The following is a 15,234-nucleotide window of genomic DNA, read 5'->3' on the forward strand; positions in this document are numbered from 1 at the left end:
AGAGAGAGAGAGAGAGAGAGAGAGCGTAGGGGACGACGTGTTTTGGTTAGCAGGAAGGAATAAAAACGCACCCCCTGAAAAAGACGAGCTTACAAAAAACGCGAAGTTGGTGTGTTGATCTTTCTGCGCTGCGGGTTACATCGGCGAGAACGCAGTGGAAGCCCGGATATCAACCCTTTCACTACGATGACGTAATTTATATCTATCTATCTATCTATCTATCATTGCTATCGGTATTTTTTTATCTACTTTGGGCTAGATTTCTCGATTTGGTGGGATGATAGATTATTTATTTATTTCAATTTTTATTTTATCATTTTTTTTTTTTTTTGATGTGGGATAGAATTTTTGACTCCTAGGTTTGAAATACAGAGCCCATGGCATAGATTTTTTTTTCTTTTTTTGGAAGGTAAAGAGACAAATTTCGATGATTCATGGGATAATTTTTTTTTTAAATCGGGGGGGGGGGAGTTCGGATACTTTAATTTTTTTTTAGCCCATGGGATTGATTTTTCGACTCGGAGGGCTAAGACATGTATATTTTTTTTTGGGGGGGGGGCTGAGATAGATTTTTTTTTTTTTTGAGGGCTGAGACACAGATTCCAAAAACCCATTCACCACAAGGAGGGTCTTTGACATTTTCCCCTTTTTTCTGCCATATCCATTGTATTATTATCTTGCATTAATATTTGTTATCGCTGTCTTGCTCAGTGCCTCTCTCTCTCTCTCTCTCTCTCTCTCTCTCCGCTGTCAAAGTTGTTATCTCTTTTTCCTGCTCTGTTCTCTCCTCTTTTTTACTATCACTCATTTACTGTTTCTCTTCCTCTCCATTCACTCAACCTTTTTCCTTATTTTTCTTCTCTCTCTCTCTCTCTCTCTCTCTCTCTCTCTCTAATCATCTTCCTCCCTTCCCCTCTCGCTGTATTTACCAAGTTCCGGTTCCGAAATGTCAATTATTTAACATCTCGTTCATGTAGCTCCATTTCCCTCTTCTTTTTTTTTTCTCTCTGTCTCTCATTTTTATGGGGTATGCATGAGGGTTTTTTTTTTATGGCTCTATATATCAATGTGTTTTTAATGTGTTTTTCTGCTGGTTGGAATATATGTGGTGGGGTGTTTTTTTTCCACTTTTTTTTTTTTTTTTTTACTGGTTGATATGTTTTATGTTTTTTTATTGGCCTGGGACGACCTGATTTGAGGGCATGCATCTCTCTCTCTCTCTCTCTCTCTATCTATCTATCTATCTATCTATCCTATTTTTCTTCTCCCAATGTCCATCCTTTATTCACTTTGCCTTTCCTTCATAGTCTTCGCATCCTTCCCTATCTCTCTCCCTCCCCTCTCCTTCCGCTTCTCTCCTATCTCCTCCTTCACTTCACTTCCTCCTTTATCCTCTCTCTTCCTCCTCTCGTCTTTCTCTTCTCTAAATATTCCTATCTCTCGCTTTCAGTCTAATTTTATAGTATTTATCACTGATCGTACTGTCTTCCTTCCCTCTATTTCGTTTCCATTCTTCCTTTCCTTTCCATCTGCCTTTCTTCTCTCTTTCCTTTCTCTCCCTCCCTTCCAGCTCACTCCCTGTTACTCCTCTCCCCTGCATTTTTTCTCTATCGTCATCATCATCATCATCATCCCCATCCCCATTATCATCATCATCCCTATTATTATTCTCATCACCATCATCACCACCACCATCATCATTTCATCACCATCATCATCACCATCATTATCACCATCATCCAGTCCTTTATTGTCCTATCAGGAGCGTAGGGGACCAGGGTTAGGCTACTCTGTCCAGACTTGTAGAGGAGGAGTGCCCAGTCGCCTATCCATGAGTAGCATTATGTGCGATAAACCTTAACCAACAATTACTTACCTGCAAACCAACTTCCATGCCTACTTACCTACCACCTAGCCTCCCTACCTACCTACCTGTCTACCTCACTACTAACCTACTCATTCACGAATCTACCAACCATCTCACTACCTACCTACCTACCTGCCTTTCCACTAACCAACCATATCCCTACCTACTTACCGGCCTACTAACCTACCCATTCACCAGCCTACCATCCTCCCTCTCTCTCTCTTTTTTTTTTTTCTCTCTCTCTCTCTCTCCTATTTCACCTGTGACCTTGCACCTGTTTGACCCCTCTGACCTTCCCATCACACACACCTTTGCAAATTTCTCATCACTCAGAGTCCCATCTTGATTTCCTCGCTGGGATGAGTGAGAGAGAGAGAGAGAGAGAGAGAGAGAGAGAGAGAGAGAGAGGAAAAGTAAGAAAAGAGGATGAGTGAACTGAGAGGAAGAGAAAGAGTAAATGAGAGAGAGGAAACAGGAAGAAAGAACAAAGCAGGAAAAAGAGGGAACAACTTTGACAGCGGAGAGAGAGAGAGAGAGAGAGAGAGAGAGAGAGAGAGAGAGAGAGAGAGAGAGAGAGAGAGAAGACGAAAGAAAAGGAGGGAAATCATGGGAGAGAGGGAGGAAGAGAAAAGAACAGTGGTGGAGAGAAAACGAGAGATGGAAAGAAAACGAGAGACGGAGAGCGGAAACGCAGGAAGGGGTACTATGGAATATTAAAATCTCTCCTCCAATGCTCTGTCGAATCCAGCCTACACTGCATTTAAGGGAACGGACTGCTTACCCATTGCTCTCTTTCCTGTCTATCTGTCCATCTCGCTGTCTGTCTGTCTGTCTGTCCACCGGAGTCCAAAATAAATCTAAAGGGGAAGATAGTTTGCCTACTTGTCCTTCGTCTCTCTCTCTTTCTCTCTCTCTCTCTGATTACCTGTCTAGTCCAGCTTCTCGATCGCCGCCTCTCTGTCTCACAACCAAATATTCAGCTTCTTAATCTGCATTCGTCTCTCTCTCTCTCTCTCCCTTTCTCTCTCTCTCTCTCTCTTTCTCTCTCTCTCCCTTTCTCTCTCTCTCTCTCTGCCTTCCTGTCTGTTTCTCTGCCTGTCTCTTTTCTAATGTGCCTCCCTGTTCGCCTTCTCGCTCCTGTCTATTCTTGTGTGTTTACCTTTGTCTACCTCTCTGTTTATCTATCCTGCTATTTATCTATCTATCTGACTGTCAATTTGTCTGTCTGTTTTACTATTGACATCCTTGTTCAAACTCCATTATTTGTCTGTCCGTCTGTCTCTCCTGTCTTTCTCTCTTGTGACTGCTCCCCCCTCCCCCCTGATATCTTCCCTTATCTGTCTGTCTGTCTGTTTGTCTGTCTTCCTTCACTCAGCTTTTCAGTCCTGTCACCGATCCGACTGTCAGCTTCCTCCGTTCCCATCGTCCTTGCCCAGTCTTTTCCTGTCTGGCTGTCACAATCTCGCGTGGTTTCCGTCCCTGTCAGTTCTCTCTCTCTCTCTCTCTTTCTTCAGCGCAATATTTAGACTATTTCCTTGCTGTCTTTTTCCTGATACAACACTGTCTGTCTCATGCTTAGCTTATTTCCATATTCATCCATTTTTTGCGCCCTCTCTCTCCCTCTCTCTCTCTCTCTCTCTCTCTCACACACACACACACACACACACACACTGACCTATAACAAAAAAGCACATGATCAGATATTTCCACTTTCCCATTAAATTCGCTTCCATGACATTTTTACTTTCCATAATTTTCACAGATACAGAAAAAAACATCAGATAATCAAAGTGTTATTTTTTTGTCACGAAGGCTACATATAAAAATTTATTATTATTATTATTATTATTATTGCTACTACTACTACTACTAGCACCACTACTACTGCCGTATTATTATTATTATTATTATTATTATTATTATTATTATTATAATTATCATTATTATTATTATTGCTGCTGCTGCTACTACTGCTAATAGTATTACTCTTATTACTACTACTGCTGCTACTACTACTACTACTACTGTTATTATTATTATTATTATTATTATTATCACCTGCACTAGCGGTGTGTCTCCCGGAAGCAAGGAAAAGGTACCTAATTGGCTCATAGTCAATTTTTCCTACAGGTGAAAAAAAACACACCTATTGACACCTACACCTGCCGAATTAAAAAAAAAAAATAACTTACATACACACTGGCTACGATTATCAATTTTTTTTACCTTGCCCCCTTCACTTCCTGTTTCCATAGATCATCACTTCATTCCATTTCCTTGTGCCACTTCATTCCACTGATTGGTATCATGTGGTTTGTGGAATTTACTGACGTCACATCCTCCATATACACTCTCCACAGTCATACCACACATGCTTCTCACTCTCCCGTCATGCCGTATCAATGTGACTATTTCCGCACTTCCCTTCCACTTCTTCGTTGCTCTCTCTCTCTCTCTCTCTCTCTCTCTCTCTCTCTCTCTGTTGCGTGTTTCATGTCGCCATCACATAGAACTATTTCGCGTATACTCCTTTTACTCTAACTTGGCCTAACATTGCCATCTCTCTACCTTGAATACCGAGGCATAACATAGACTACCGCTAAAAAAATGACGCTAGTCACGAAGAAGTGCGGTGGAAAGGATAACAGAGCTGGAGTATTTTCTGCCACTGAGCTACGTGTAATAAGCCGCGAAAGGACGAAAATCTGGGCCAACTTAAGGTGAAAGGAGTATAACACCTATTTAATAACTCTGAAAAATAATTGACGTATTCATTTTTAACTTCATAATAACAACAATAATAATAATAATAATAATAATAATAAAGTGAGTATTCATAAACATGGCGACAAAATGAGCCGCCCACACAGTGAAATACCAAAAGTCAGAGAGAGAGAGAGAGAGAGAGAGAGAGAGAGAAGCAGACAGATAGACAGACGACTGATTGCACACACACACACACACACACACACACACACACACACACACACACACACACACACACACACACACACACACACACACTACTTATAACGAGATGCAATAAAAACAAAACACATAAACCCGGACAACGGAAGGCAAATGCTACAAAATAAAATGTTTTACGAGAGAGAGAGAGAGAGAGAGAGAGAGAGAGAGAGAGAGAGAGAGAGAGAGAGATGTGATGTATATAATCTGTTTGTGACGTGGCTGGGTTGTATGCTGTATGTGATGTATGCTGTATATGATGTATGCTGTATGTGATGTATATATATATATACTGTATGTGATGTATACTGTATGTGGGTGTATTTGGCTGATATATTAAGCCCGTAGTTAATTCGGTGAGGGGATGGCATTCACCAGGACAGATGAACAATATTTTCTGTCTGCCTAGCTGCCTATCTATCTATCTATTGTTTAACGCTGCATCCTGTGAGGGGTGGATTCGAATAAGAAGGACCTCCAGGCGTTTTTATCCCTACTCAGAAACGACCCCTTCTTCCCAGGACACACCACCACTACCACCCTCTTCTCGTTCTCGGCCTCCCTCTCCTCTGGCTTCTCGGTCTCCCTCTCCTCTGGCTTTAAAAATATTTCTTTCTCGTGGATTCCCCTGACGTAATCCGATGCGACTGACAAGAGGCGATTTATTTTATGGCATATGGGTGAAAAAAATATCTACTTTTTTCTCAGATGGCTAAAAATATATCTACGAATTTTTCTCAGATGGCTAAAAAATATCTACGAATTTTTCTCAGATGGTTAAAGAATATCTACAGTTTTTCTCAGATAGCTAAAAATATATATCTACTTCTCTCAGATGGTAAAAAAAAAATATCTACAGTTTTTCTCAGATGGCAAAAAATAATATCTACTATTCTCAGATGGTAAAAAAAAACTATCTAAGATTTGGCTCAGTCAGATGGCTAGAAAAACAAAACAAAAAATCAGTTAATTTTACCCTTGTAGTGGACGCGCTGACGATTTCACTAGGAAGAAACAGACGATTTTTTTCTATCTATCTGTCTATTGCCAGACGCCTTAATTCCGTAAGGGGTGGCCACAAACAAATCGCCTCCATGTCGCCCTGTCCCCTGCCGCCACTCCTGCTATAAATCGCAGGAGAGACGGTATTACGCATGGCAGATCCTTATTTTCATTCTCTTAGCTCTGTTTCAATTGTTTTCGTTCTGTGTTTTCCTTAATGTCAAAATATTTCGTTCATTCAGGAGGGAGAGAAAGGAGACTAAGGCTGTCATTCGCGTCTGTTAAGGAAGCTCCCTAACACCTCTTCCTTAGCGATTTATTCTTAGACATGGTTTGCTAATATCCTTCTGTACATTATTGATGCAAAGTATGGCGATTTTGGAAGGATTTATATAACACAGAAGACAGTAAGGCATCGAAAAACAAAATAATTCGCCTAGGAAAAGGTGTTAGGGGGCTTCCTCAACCGACCAGAATACGAGACTAATCAACACCGTCAACATTACCCATCTCATCATCGGGACAGCTCTAGTAATTTAGTTTAATTGGCTCCAAAACAAATTACTTTTTTTGGCGTTTCATAGGAGCCTGAGAGTTACAATAATTTCCGTAATAAACACTAACTATATAGGTAATTCAGTATATAAACAGCGACATGAAGTATACCGCCCACACCCTCATACCGAAAGCCTGTATTTTGATGTGGTTTACGATCTGGCGAAATGAGAGAGAGAGAGAGAGAGAGAGAGAGAGAGAGAGAGAGAGAGAGAGAGAGAGAGAAGATTAATATGGATGAACATAAATTATATTCTGTATTATACTCCTTTATACTCGGCCAGCAGTATAACACGAGAAATAAAGCCAGAGAGAGAGAGAGAGAGAGAGAGAGAGAGAGAGCGGATGGTGGACTGCAGGATAAGGGCAAGTTCAGTCGGCAGTCCACTGGGTTTATATCCAGATGGACCTGGGTTTGTTACTACTACTACTACACTACTACTTCATCCACTACTACTACTACTACTACTACTACTACTACTACACCCTCTACTATTACTACCACTACGTTCGAATAGCATAATAAAACAAATATACAAATAATTATAAGCTGTCATTATCAAACGCTGTACAAGGCTTCAGGTAATAATAATAATAATAATAATAAAACAAGCCCCTGGACCTCTCAACCATCATCATCCCCTCGCCACTTTTTACAGCCTTTGGTTCCTTCTTCTTTGAAAAAAAAAAAATAAAAAAATAAGCTCTTCTCTCCATGCTACTTCCAGCACTTCATCTTCCACCTCTTTTTCAATTTTTTTTTTTTTACTCATTGATTTTTGTGTTAAAGCTCTTTGTTCTTCCTTATATAATATTTGGCGGAGCTCTAAGCCGCTCTCTCTCATCAGCTTCTCTCCTCCCCAGCCTAAGTCGCCCTCCCTCATATACTCCTTGTGCTTAATTTTTCTATCCCATTCTCGTCTCGTCTCTCTCTCTCTCTCTCTCTCTCTCTCTCTCTCTCTCTCTCTCTCTCTCACACACACACACACTCTTCTACTTCATTCTGGTCTTTTTTGTCCTCACTCACTGACGCAATCCTACTCTCTCTCTCTCTTACACACACACACACACACACACACACACACACACACACACACACACACACACACAAACACACATACACAGTCCATCACCCTGCCCCCTCATCAACCTAAGCCGCCCTCCCCCATGTACCATGCACCCTATGCCCCATCCTTCCCCTTCTTCACGTAACCTAGCACCTCTTCCTTAGCGATTTATTTTGCATGTCACCTTAATAACATCCTTAAAATCTAATGATGAAATAACCTTAACAGCATACAAGAAAAATGCCCAGGTGTTCCAGGTAAATATAAATCGCTTAGGAGGAGGTCACACGAAGCCTCTGATGTCACTCTGAATTATTCCCTCCCTACTCGTTAACGTTCATGATAAACCAATTATTTTTAAGCGTGAATTCATAGTCAGATTTATGCTCAGTGGATCTTGACAGGTTTGAATTTAGAACATAATATAACAATGAAATGCAGTGTCCTTTGCAATGTCTATATGCCTTAGAGAGGGTGTAAATCTATCTCTAAATCTATCATTCTCTCCAGTGTGAAATTAGAGTGAGAAAGCTATAATACACTCTAATTCTAATACCACTCTCTTCAGTGTGAGATAAAAGCTAAACAAAAAAGCTATGATACTCTACTTCTATCATGTCTTTTAGTGTGAAATTAGAGTTCAGTGAAAGCTATAATATTCACATCTCGAAAGGATCCTGAATTTGCCTCTCTGTTTCTTGTCTTTGGTTTTTCTTGGAGGGGACAATTTTGCGGACTTCTGGCCTTGGGTTCCTTCTTCTCTGCATTAAAAAGAAATAAAACCTGCTTACGCACGAATTAATAACACTTACGACTCTTTTAAGTTAAAATTATAAATATTTCCTTTTTTCAATTTCTATACCAAGTCAATATCAGTTCATGCAAAGTTACATCAAAGTAGAAGCGATTTGCGTAAACCAGGACGAACATAATTACAAATAATACAGTCCAATGGTTTGCTATTCATGCAGGAAGGATATACTGTGAAGAAAAATTAATAATAATCCAGAGAATAAGCGTCGACAGAGAGGCAGACAGTCCATGATGAACTTGATATAAGATTGGGTAGAAAGATAGAGATAGACAGATAGATAGATACATAGATAGATAGACAGACAGACAGATAAATAGATAGACAGACGGACAGACATATATAGATTCGGATAGAGAGTGTTTAAGAAAGCAAAATATGTTAACTAACCTTACCTTATGAGAGAGAGAGAGAGAGAGAGAGAGAGAGAGAGAGAGAGAGAGAGAGAGAGAATTATTTATCTCCAGAACTGGAAGACAGAGGCACTGGAAGGAATTATTAACGAAACTGAAAGGTATGGAAAAACGAAGTAGTAGTAGTAGTAGTAGTAGTAGTGGTAGTAGTAGTAGTAGTAGCAGTAGTAGCAGAAGAGGAAGAAGTAGATTAAAAAGGAGAGGAGGAGAAGGAAGAGGAGGAGGAGAAGAAATGAAGAAGAAAAGGATTGGGAGAGGTGTTGAACGAAGACATAGACGGAAAGATAATGATAATAAGAGGAAGAGATTATAATAAACCGAATCGACAAACTCACAAAGCTTTTTGGTAAACACAGAGATAAGGAGAGATAAGAGAACGAAAGCACTGATGAGAGAGAGAGAGAGAGAGAGAGAGAGAGAGAGAGAGAGAGAGGAACAGGAGCCCATTTAAGAGGAAACGCAAACTTTAACAGTACCGGTATATAAAAGGCAGAGAGAGAAAGAGAGAGAGAGAATAATGCGATAGGCGTCAGTAAGTCAACGCTGGAAAAAAAAATACACCCACGCCTTCCATAGTGATAGGCGGGATAGACAGCAATAGATAGACCATGAAAGAGTGAGATAAGCGAGAGATAGATAGTACTTAACGTGAGAGAGAGAGAGAGAGAGCCAGAGATAAGGCGTGGAGAGGGGAAGGCGATAGACAGCCAGAACTAAATGGAGAGAGAGAGAGAGAGAGAGAGAGAGAGTATTTACGTGCGAGATAGCTAGAGATGAGAAGAGTGATAGTATTTGAGAGACAGAGATAGAGATGAGCCATGGAGATGAGAAACAGCTTATCTAGTACTAACGTGAGAGAGAGAGAGAGAGAGAGAGAGAGAGATGAAAGAAGTGAGAGATAAGCGAGAAAGAAGACAGAGAGATAAGCCATGGATGGGGAGAAGAAGGTAGATAACTAGTCCTTAATACGAATGAGATGGCCACTGATAAGAGACGGAAGTGCGATAAAAAGAGATGGCCAATACTTCCGTGAGAGACAGTGATAAGCAAAGGAAGGATGAGAGAAGCCAGAGATAATTAGTTCTAACGTGAGGAAGAGCAAGGAAGAGATAAGCGATGGAGGGGTGAGAGAAACAGAGACAGCAAGAACGTAATAGAGAGACCCAGAGATAAGCAATGGAGAGGTGAGATATTGGAGAGACAGCGACTACTAATGTGAGAGAGAGAGATAAGAGATAATAAGAAAGGCGATCGTGAGAAAATGAACAGCTACTACCTAAGTGAGAAAGAGATAAGAGATAGGCCATGGAGGAATCAGACAGCGATAGTGATAGCTGGTACTTACGTGAGAGAGAGCGGCGAGGTGAAGGAACGAGGAGAGGGGAAACTCGTGCAAACCCGGCCTGGAGTGAGTGAGAGGGAGCGAGTAGCCTGTTGCTGGAGAGAGAGACCGCCTGTTGCTTCTTTCCGGTGGGGACTCGACCTCGGCCACGCTCGACAACGCCCGTGGAAGTTACCAAAGTCACATCTGGCCACGCGCACCTTCCCTTTATATAGACCGAATTTGCTCCGCCCACTCCCCCATTAGACGCGGTGTTGTGACGTCACGGTCCCGGGAGCCAATCGCGGGAAGGTGATGTCACGGGCACTGGCGTCGCTCATTGGTCGGACGGGTTATTGAAGTCCTTCTTTGCCCAACTACAAATCTAGTTAAATCTGGGTGTTTCTTAGACCTTATAGGCACGTAGACTTCATAAATCACACGGATCTGGGCATATACGTGTCTGGGAGAAAGGCTGGATTGAGAAAAACCACGTTCCAGACAACGATAGGAAGGTTAAAATGAGGAGTATAGGAAAAAGGGAGAAATCGCCCCCTCCTCCCCCTTTTTTTAATCTAGGTCTTGGTGGCGTCAGAACCGCGTCATAAATACACAGTGACCACGCCTGCCAGACTCAATTCACCCCCACCGACTTCGTAACTCTCTCATCAACGCAAGAGAAGAAGCATTAGTGCCTCATCCGTGCAACACCGCGAAGTTTATTTCTCTCATTTACGTAGCAACTGGATTATTTTTTCTTCCACGTAACACCTAGACTCTCAACTTATCCATCCACATAACAGTTCGTCATTTAATTTTCTCATCCATTCCGCGTGTTGACTTTTAATTCTTTCATTTGTTTAAACTTCCCACTTTCACCTCTCCCATCATCTCCACAAACGCACAACTTTTTAATTCTTTCACCCACACAGCGCTGGGTCTGTAACTCACACCCACGCAACAAAAGGCCTTGTAACTCGCTCTTACGCAACACCAGGCCTTTTAATTCTCTCGCCCACGCAACACCAGGCCCTTTAACTCTCGCACACTCAACACTAGGCCTTTTAACTCCCATCCACGCAGCACTAGGCCTTTTAACTCTCACCCACGCAACACTAGGCCTTTTAACTCTCACCCACACAGCACTAGGATTTTTAATTCTCACCCACACAACACTAGGCCCTTTAACTCCCTCCCGCACAACACCTAGCCCTTTAACTCCCTCCCGCACAACACCTAGCCCTTTAACTCCCTCCCGCACAACACCTGGCCCTTTAACTCCCTCCCGCACAACACCAGACCCTTTAACTCCCTCCCGCACAACACCTGGCCCTTTAACTCCCTCCCGCACAACACCTGGCCCTTTAACTCCCTCCCGCACAACACCTGGCCCTTTAACTCCCTCCCACACAACACCTGGCCCTTTACCTCCCTCCCGCACAACACCTGGCCCTTTAACTCCCTCCCACACAACACCTGGCCCTTTACCTCCCTCCCGCACAACACCTGGCCCTTTAACTCCCTCCCGCGCAACACCATACACTTTAACTCCCTCCCGCACAACACCAGACCCTATAACTCCCTTCCGCACAACACCAGGCCCTTTAACTCCCTCCCGCACAACACCAGGTCTTTTAACGCCCTCCCGCACAACACCAGGTCTTTTAACTCCCGCACACAATACTAGGGTCCACACTCTCGTCGGATAAGGAGGCTCCCTAGCACCTGAACCTTAACGATTTATTTCCAAACTAACCATTAATATATGTTTTTTGGCTTCTTATATCTTTTTATATCGACATAGACTGCATGAATAACACATGAATATAGAAGCGGAGCAGAGTTGGCTATACTGTAAGGCTGTATGGAAGACGTGTTATTAAGCTTCCTAATTGCGCCAGAATACCGCCTTAGGTCTTTCATCATTCACCCACGCAATACTAGTGTAGCCACGCAACACTTTATCTAATCAACACAGCGTCTCGACTTTTACCCCTTTCATCTTCTACACACCTGACTTTCTCACCCATCCACGAATTACAGACTTGATTTTATCCATGTAACACATAGGGCCATAATGGAAATTGTATTTTATAGTGCTCGTAACTCCTTTTTCTCAGCGATTTATTATCTTTATTGCAACTAGGCATTCTCCTGCATGTTATTTATTTCAACCTAGAATGCACCAATAACATACAGAAAGATAGTTAGGTGTAATGTGCAGAAAAAATCGCTGAGGAAGAAGTGTTACGAGGTTTGCAAAAGCCTCTTGTGTTACGACCTTTAGACTTTAGATTGGCTAAGCTACGCAACACCTTAAGTCTTAGCCCTCTCATCCACACAGCATCCTTCTCATTCACACAGCATCCTTCTCATCCACACAGCATCTTAAACCCTCATCCACACAGCATCATAAACCCTCATCCACACAGCATCATAAACCCTCATCCACACAGCATCATAAACCCTCATCCACACAGCATCATAAACCCTCATCCACACAGCATCATAAACCCTCATCCACACAGCATCATAAACCCTCATCCACACAGCATCATAAACCCTCATCCACACAGCATCTTAAACCCTCATCCACACAGCATCATAAACCCACATCCACACAGCATCTTAAACCCACATCCACACAGCATCTTAAACCCACATCCACACAGCATCTTAAACTCTCATCCACACAGCATCTTAAACCCTCATCCACACAGCATATAAAACCCCCGGCTATGTTAACTCCTCAAGTTCCAAGTCTTTCCCGAGTTAACGAAAGCTATCTAACTCGTCAAATTCTAAGTCTTTCCTAGGTTAACGAGAGCTATATTAACCTGTCTAATTCTAAGTCTTTCCTAGGTTGACGAAAGCTATCTAACTCGTCTAATTCTAAGTCTCTCCTAGGTTGACGAAAGTTATCTAACTCGTCTAATTCTAAGTGTTTCCTAGGTTAACGAGAGCTGTGTTAATCCTCTATAGTCTAGTTTAATTTTTTTCCTTTTCTTTAATTGCATTGATTTATTGATGGTATACTCTTTTCCCTTTTACTTGGCCTAAATTCTCGTCCTTTTGCGACTTATTCCATTCAAAGACAAAAGAAAGACACTGTTACGGCTCTACACCCTTTCCATAACACTTTTCGTGACTGGCTTCGTATTCTAGCGTTAATCTATTATTACAGCGTAGATTTCAGGAGAGAGAGAGAGAGAGAGAGAGAGAGAGAGAGAGAGAGAGAGAGAGAGAGAGAGAGAGCTATTTTAGGCAAAGTTAGCGTAAAAAGCGGTGTAGCAAGGAAATCGTAAAACGAAAGTCCACAACTTAAGGTATTGATAACAATATTTAGCGCATTAGGTTGCGTCCTCACCAAATGTTTGCTGATGCGGCTGGGTGTGGGTGGGTGTGGGCGGGTGTGGGCGAGAAATTTCATGACTTACACCGATGCAAAACTAGAAAAGGCGGGACATGAGAGGGCAAAATATGATCACATTATCTCTGGAATCTAGAAAATATTATAATGTTAAAAATAAAAATCTTACCCATTCAGTCAAATAGCACGTATATTTAATTCTCTATATTCCAGACGATTTTATCCAGAATTTTCGAACGGGGGGGGGGGATATATATAGCTAAATCAACCCCTTCAGTCCGAGGAGCTGAAAACAACCAAGATATATAAAAAAAAAATTGTTATACACTGCCCTATAAAAAAAAGATTTAATTTTTATCGATGGTTTTACGAAATTATTTGATCAACCTACCACTTAACAAGACACTGACCGAGAGAGAGAGAGAGAGGGGGGGGGGCTTGGGGGCTATAGGCTGTTGGGTAATGAAGGTGTGTGTGTGTGTGTGTGTGTGTGTGTGTGGTTCCTATCCCGTGTGTTTGGCCTTGGTGTTTGGCCCACAACATCATCTTGTTTATCTCGGATGGGGAAGAGACAGACAGGGTGACGACCTGCGCTACAAGTCTTCACACACACACACACACACACACACACACACACACACACACACACACACACACACACACACACACACACACACACACACACACACACACACACACACACACACACACACACACACACACACACACACACACACACACACACACACACGCACACACACACAGCACAAAATAGAATAAGAATACAGTTAACAGATGAAACGCATAAACTCCAGGGAATAACATACAGTCATGCATCAATCAGAGGTATTTTTTGGCCAAGTGGATCGCATTTGTAGTTATGAAGCTCCGGCCCCGACAGCTCCGGGGCTCGAATCCTGGTCCGAACAGCTGGTGACGGTCATTTTAGATATCCACCAGCATAATCAGCGAGCGACTGAACGGTTTTCGATTTGCTAACAGTACAGTTGCTTTCTTGAAGGAGTTACAAAATCCAAGAAATTGAGATGAATAAGAGGAGTCTGAAAGTAGGCTGAGGGATGAATATTAGGGGAATTTTGTTTATATTAAGATTTTGTTTATGTTCTTCCATGAAAAATAGATGAGGTGTTCTAATATTTTACGAATATGGGGACAGACAGTTCAGAATTGAGCCTACCAACTCCCGACAATGAAATTTCCAGTGAAAGACAAATGGGATGGAAGGCATCCAGTAAACAAAACAGTATCATGAAGCTTTAAAATATTTCCCTGAGTCAAAAAAAAAAAAAAGAGAAAAACAAGGGCGTGTTATCACCGTGTCAATCTTGTTCAGGCGAATGAATCGGAAACGTGGGGTCTAAATCCATAGAACGTAAAGTTAGGCATGCTGAGATAAGGACGGAAATGCTTACGTCTGGTGTTACAAGGAGAGATAAAAAGAAAAAACAGTTTCATAGATTAGGGAACATGAAAAGTTAGAGGAAATAAATATTACGTTAACACGCAAAAATTGACGGGAAAATTACGTCTTTTTTTTTTAGAGAGAGAGAGAGAGAGAGAGAGACAAAATCAGGGCATCAGAGCGGCAACCCAGCGATGGGGTGTGAAGAAGAGGCAGACTGAGAACAAGATGGAGATGAAACTTGCAGGTTTGCTGGGACTGGATGGAACAAGCTAACAGGCAATAGGTCAGAACGGTGAACGGTAGGAAAGGCCTTCATTCTTCAGTGAAATAACTCAGGCTATTATTGATGAAGATTATTAGACTATACAAGATACAAACTCTCTCTCTCTCTCTCTCTCTCTCTCTCTCACACACACACACACACACACACACACA

The 15,234-nt window shown here is 41.9% G+C and overlaps 1 protein-coding gene across 1 annotated transcript in view; it reads right to left on the reverse strand.

The window, feature by feature from the left end:
- The window catches only part of Ms (neuropeptide receptor myosuppressin), a 70,684-nt gene extending 60,495 nt beyond the window's left edge, over positions 1 to 10,189 (reverse strand). Inside the window, exon 1 of the mRNA XM_080284074.1 lies at positions 10,028 to 10,189. The gene's annotated coding sequence lies outside the window, so the exon portion shown is untranslated. The remainder of the gene's footprint in view (positions 1 to 10,027) is intronic.
- Positions 10,190 to 15,234: the final 5,045 nt, after the last annotated feature.

The sequence above is a fragment of the Coenobita brevimanus genome, chromosome 100 (assembly GCF_032717465.1).
Source record: "Coenobita brevimanus isolate Jiangsu-jjx chromosome 100, ASM3271746v2, whole genome shotgun sequence".
NCBI lineage: Eukaryota > Metazoa > Arthropoda > Malacostraca > Decapoda > Coenobitidae > Coenobita > Coenobita brevimanus.